This window comes from Serinus canaria, chromosome 2 (genome assembly GCF_022539315.1).
Source record: "Serinus canaria isolate serCan28SL12 chromosome 2, serCan2020, whole genome shotgun sequence".
Lineage (NCBI taxonomy): Eukaryota > Metazoa > Chordata > Aves > Passeriformes > Fringillidae > Serinus > Serinus canaria.
Window position 1 is genome coordinate 11,612,995 of NC_066315.1, and position 6,954 is coordinate 11,619,948.

Below are 6,954 nucleotides of genomic sequence, written 5' to 3' on the forward strand. Positions count from 1 at the left end.
TGGAAAATAGTTTACTTTAAGGTTGTTTGATGTATTCTAGGGAAAAGCCCACAAATAATAATTCCAGTACCCAGATTCTCAGGAACACTGCTGCATTTCTAGGTACATGACTAGACTTGCATTCCCAGCTGTTAGCCTGTGTTGTAACTGAATTTCCCTTTTTAAGTGATTCAGTCTGGCTCAGACTGGTGTCCAGCAGCTTGGAAAGGCTGTTAAAGTGATGTGACAATCTTGACATTAACTGCCTTGGTTAAGGCCAAGAAACAAATCACACAGAGCTTAACAGATCAGAGACAGCACCTTGAATTTTACATAGAAATGGACTGAAAAAAGTAGAGATTCTGGCTAAATGAAACTGATGCTTCCTGGATGGGCAAATGTATTATGAAGAGTTTTGTTGTTCTTACAGTGTCTGCAGTAAATTGAGCACCGTGCAGTCATGCAGTGCAGCACTCCCAATGACTTGGAGGCATCCTTTGAAGGCAACATTTGACAGAAAAGATGATAAATGCCAGGATAAATGGAGATTTAATGAAGCCTTTGGGCACTAATGACAATGGATTTCTGGAAGAGGTTTAATTCCATTGGCATGTCCAAATTTACTCCTTCCCTTTACTGTATGTAAAATTTTATTTAGCTACACTCTGCTGACCAGAGGTTTTTAGCCCCATCATGGCTCAGTGGGTGAGTGACAGGACCGCAGCTCAGATCCAAGGGAGCTGCAGACCAGGGCACTTGGCAAAGGGCAGTTGGACAGCCTGCCTCTCTCCATCAGGCAGCAGACACCAAGGGAGAAACTGGGGGAAAACATGGTCTGGTGAATAACGTGTGAGAGATGATCACAGGCTATCAATTGCTCAGGACACACCCTGAGGTCTTCCCCAGGAGGGGAAGTGAGAACCAACCACTCCACCAGGCTCCAAACAGACAGCAGCTGACAGAACCAGAGCACACAGTCACAAGCTGTGTCAAGGGAAATGTAGGCTGGATATTAGGAAGAAGTTTTTTACAGAAAGGGTGATAAAGTTCTGGAATGGCTGCCCAGGGAGTGGAGTCACCATCCCTTGATTTGTTTAAAAAAAGACTGGATGTGGCACTTGGTGTCATGGTTTCTTGAGGTGTTAGGGCATGGATTGGACATGATGCATTTCAAAGGGCACAGAGGAGCAACTGCTGCTGTGGTCTGAACATGCATGAGAGGTTGACAGATGTGCACTTGCCAAATGCCCAGGGTCCTTCACAAACCTCATAGATTTGTAATGAGTAAATAAGAAAACATCTGGATGCCAAATCAAACATACTGGGAGAGTGATTGCTCATGAAGCAATTGGCCACAAACTCTGTTTGCACTGTGGCGACTTCATTTATTCATGAACAAGTGCAGTCTAATTGTTTTGTAATATGAAAAGGTTTGCTGACTTCACTGCTACTCACAGAAGTGACAGAAGGGCTGGATTTCTCCCTTTCACTGTCTCATCAGCTACAGGCCTTTGTAACAGCAGTATCCTTCAAAACTAGTAAGTCATGTTTTGGCAAAAGCAATTAGGAATTTTGCAAGCTATCACATGAGGATTGAGCATTCACCTCTAGGTCCCACTATCTTAAGAATGAAATATTGGAAACAACAGTGAACATGACAGCATGGCTTTTCCTTGGCATAAAAAACAACATTCCTGTATCCCATGCAGATGTTGAGACTGTTCTTTAATTTATAATTTAAAATCATACAAGTACTTTAAGCTCAGGGCAAGGATACTTCATTCATGCTAAATAAAGTGATCTTTCTTGATAAGAAACTATATTGAGTCTGGCTATTGAAAAACACACTTTTGTATATGAAAAATATCTATACAAGAAAACAAAATAGGAGAAATTAAAGAAATAGCCTAATTTATTTGTACCCAGGTCAAGGTGTAAACAGGAAAGGAGAAAAATAAAATTTAATTGAATATATAATTGAAGTGTTCACAAGATAAATATATTATTGTTATCACTATCTGTATTTTTATTATATTAGCATATATCTGTAAAAATGAAAAGTTAACTACATATGCAATGTGTTGAGTTTAACTCCTTAAGGAGAAAAACTTTTCCTTGGAAAGTCCTTTCATTAAAGAGGAGAATAACAGGGAGAGAAGAGAGGATATGTGGGGATATGAGAGTTTAAAAGTTAAAGCTGACAATGTCACTCATTATATCAATAGGAAAGAAAGTTTTTTAAAGATTATAATCAGCAGTTATACATTCTTGAAGATATTTGGTGGAAAAAAACATTATGAAAGTACAATCCAGGTTAATAAAAAAAGGAACACTAAAAATTCCCATCCTAATAGTGAACTGATCCAGGAAAAAAGAATCTCAGAGATTTTGAAAAATCTCACTTTTGCAACTTGTTTTGTATTCTGGGCAGAAATAAATATCAAAAATAGTTTACTTCAAACTGGCTTTCAATTCACATAGTCAAAGATTTAGCTCAATGCTAATTTTGACATAAAGCTCTAGAAGATGTTTTGCTGGTTTTACTGTATTATGTTCTGGTATTCACAATGATAAACTATTTCTGTTACCTAAAGTAACAGAAAATATTATAGGCATTAAAGACTGTAAGACAATTTCAAGTATTTGGAAATATTAATTTCCAGCATGATTAAATATCACTTTCTTATATGTACCATATACTGTATGTTGGAACCAGTGGCAAGAAAGCTAATAAGGAAATGGGTCACTTCTTCCACCTGAACAAGTCAGATAGATGTTGAAGAGTTATTGCAAGACAGCAGCCTGAGTTGTTCTCATTTTGTGTTTTGGGAATTATTGGAAAAAAAAAAAGAAAAAGCCTGTAGATAAATCTTTTGAGGTTTATTTCTGGTTGGTTAGTTATGGATTTATTTCTTAGATAGTGATTCTGCATGAATTCTTTCAAATAGTCCACAAAGACCTGGCTCTTCTCTAAGTATTCCCTTCACACCACAGGTACATTCATCTGTGTATGTATATTTATGCTGATGCTCCTGTCACTGAACTGCTCTGCACTGGTCAGTAGTTATTGGCACCCTCTTTCCAAACTGTGGAATCAGGTCCCTCTGACCTTGAGATGGAATTAGGTCTACAGTGCAATCTCTCACCAGTGTGTGCAAAGATCTCCAGCTCACACAATGCATTTTATGCAGTTTCCACCTTCTCCATAAGACATTAGCATTGAGTGCCAACAGGTTGTGGAATTTGGTACCACATATGTGGTATGTGGAATTTTGTTACCAGTGCTCAAGACTATGACCATTCCAATCTTCTCCCTTAAAGCAGTCTTCTAAAACAAGTACATTAATTAAGGGTCCAGAAAGACTGCTTAATTGCTTCTTCCCATGATCACAGTGGAAGTCAGCACAGCCTGTGATGATTATTTTGTAAGACATGCTCAAGAGATACAGCCTTGTGCACGCAGCTCTCTATTATTTCCATTTTTCAACTGAAAGAGAGGAGATTCTTCTTTTTTATAGGCTTTTTTTCCCAGGAAATACAGCCAACTCTTTGAAATTTCCCAACACTACTCCCATGGACTTGACCCAGAGTGTAGCCTTCAGAGAAGCTCTGGTCCCACGTGATGCGATCCCTTAGCCATGGCTTGGCACAGCAAGCTTTGTTCAAAATAGGACAAGGAAGCCTTGCTGACAGCCTTGGGGTGAATTCCTTGCCAGCTTAGAGAGCCATGGAACAGTGTCATTTTGCTGCTCCACATTGCTCTATTCTTTCTCAAATGTCCACCTGGGCTGCCTTGCTAACATGTGTTAGACTGTTTTTGCTTTCTTTACAAAAGATGGCATTTGGCAAGATGTCCAGTGGTTTTTGCAGATATCCTGGAATGAAAGATGTACTTTTTCTCTGTACCTGACATATGCCATGGAAACAACTCCTCTTGCTGCATCTCTTTGCTTTGTGGTATTTTCACTTACTATAAGCGAAAGATAATCACACAATAAAAGGAACACTGCTGTGTTGTTTTAGAAAGCTCAATACGAAAGTAGAATGTGCAGCTAAAAATTATTTTGTGGGTTCTCTACATACACTTGATGATATTATATGTAAGATTATTACTGCTATAAAATAGGATACCCTGAGCTAAAAAAAAAAAAAAAAACAAACAACAGCATGAAAGTTGTTTTTTTTTTTTTTTGTATTTTATATGACTGTTTTAACAATTATGTTTTCCTTTCTTACCAATTTGAAAATTTCCCTGTTGTCTCCAGAACAGATGGAATGGAAAAAAGTATGGAAGAGAATTGTGGAGAGCACTTAATTTTTCCTTTATTATATTAAGGACAAATGAGTCTTAAAAAAGAGTGTATACTTAATTCCATATACTTACAAGAAAGTGACACAATATTTTCTGAAAAGAGCATTACTGAGAGCAAACTATATGCACAAATTTTATTACAAAACCATTCTTCATATTTTACTTTTCATATATATTTATACATATAGGTATTACATTGGTAAATTATAATACAAAGTATATATATATATATATATATATATATATATATATATACTATTGAATATATCTCTATGGATCTTCAAATTATTGAAAAATCATGTCCATGGTCTTCTGGGGGGCTTTTAAATGGTCTGTTTTGCCACAAAAAAAAACATCATTGACATTTCATACACAGAAAAGTCAAGGAATTTAAAACAAATTTGAAAGAGAAAGAATTGAGTCACAGCATGTGGTCTCATCCTGAGAACAACCTGCTTGCAGCCTTCAGCCTCTCACAGGTCTGTTTGGAAAAGTCCTGTGCAAGAAAGCTGTAAAATAGTCAAAGATCACCCTCTCCATTTTCAAGAGTAGTTCATGGTGATGAATATGAAATGAGGCAAAAATGCCAGAAGGCCTTTGTGGACAAACAGAGCTCGAAGTCAAACTCAGAGACAAGAAAGGAAGAAAGCAAGGAGAGGGGATATGGGAGAAACACAGAAACATTCTATGAGCACTCAGGGATGAAGTTAAAAAAATTAAAGGTCAAGGGAATTTAAATATGGCCACAGATGACAATGCTAAGAAAGCCTTCAATCTGTACATGGGGGAAAGGAGGAGATTGAGGAAAGTGTGGGTCCATTGTTTAACAAGACAGAGCACCTTGTTAGACAGGATAGAGAAAAGACTGATTTACCAAATGCCAGATCATCTCCCAGATATCTCAGGTCCCAGAGGCCATGGCAAAGGCTGGACCAACGACAAGGGTGAAAAGGGGGAGGTCTGGGAATGCTTAAAGAGAACTGGACATGCACAAGTCCATGGGCCTTGATGGGCTGAACTTACCTGTGTTGATGGAGCTCTCACAGACCTTTGCAAGGCCACTATGGATAATCTTTGCTCAATTACGCTCATCATTTCAATCAGCGCACAAAATTAAAATAAGGTTCTCAATATGGTGGTGTCACATGTCAAGCACAGCTTGTGCTGAGACCTGCACTGAGGATGGGAGCTGAACAAAATATTCCACTCCAAAGGCATGGCTGAGCTCCTTTGAGGGATCCTCCCAGTGCTCAGTGTACCCCGGTGCCCAGCAGGACTCACACACGGCCCTTACTGCACCTCAGGTTTAAATGCATGTTTGCTACCAGCTTCCTTTAGCTGTCTTTTCATCAGGAAGGCAGAGTGTAAATCCAGTGTGCTACCTTAAAATGAGCAAAACTAGAGAAACCATAAAAAGGCTTCAAAAACAAAAGGAATTGTTTTTCTGAAGATTGCAGAATGGTTTATAAGAACTGCACAGAGCTTCTCAGTAAATGTCGTAATAAAGGTTCATTGATTAAAAGAAATTGGTTCTATTGCTCATAATAGCATCTCATTGATTGAAAAGCATTGCCTGGAATGGTTTCCTCCAAAGCAGCATCTGTTATGTATTAACCTTTCAGCCTTCAGAATCATGGGATATGAATTTCTTGCTCAAACTACTGGTCAGATGACCCATCCATGACATTTAATAAATTGCAACTCTGCACATAGATTTAGGATTTCATAAAAACAGGAAAAATACATTATAATGACAGCACAGATTTCATGATGCATGGTATGACTGAGTTCTTTATGTTAAAAAAACAAAATTGTCTAAACTCAGAGTGTAAATTCTATTTTATTAAAAGCATGAAACAAAGTTTAAGATTATCATCCAGCCTTTAATGGGAAACAGCAATGTAATGATTGAACACTGAATTAAAGAAAATCCATCATGTCTAGTTTGTTAGGAAAAACTATACAAGGAGAAGGCAGCTTTGATTTAATCTTTGAAGTAGTTAAAATGAATGTAGTTACCTATCACACTGACATTAGTCATAGCATGTGTACATGATTATAGAAATAAATTCATGATTTGCTCTACTTTTTTTTGCTATTATTTTAAAAAGATCTTTTAAAAGTGGTGCAGTTTATTGTTTTTATCAGATTTCATGAGATAATTTATCTAACAAAACCATAGTTCTATTAAAGAGATTTGATTGTTTTCAGTTAATCGCTAAAATACGTTTTACATATTTATTTTTCATTCTGCATAGGAGCTACTTGCATATCTTAGATCAAGATCTAAATTATCTGTACTGGAAACTAAATAAAGTGTGAGGAGGAAGATTTTTTTATTAGGTCTATTTATTTTCTTATCTAATAAGATGTAGCTCAAAGCAGCTCACTGACTGTCCTGCTGTACAGCTGCAGCATAAGCAATAATTTAACACTTAAAAATTTGTATTTGTGACTTTACAGTACAATATCTGACACAAAACTATGCATCAAACTATTTGAGAAAATAATTTATCAAAAATTAAGTCTTAGGCATTTATCCAGGGGGTCCAGTTCAGGAGTTAAGTGTATTCTCACTTCAATAATGTTAAACAGTAGACAGACAGATAGGTTTTAAGCAGTTCACAGATCAGTGGTGTCTGAGTCACACAAGAAGGAAAAAC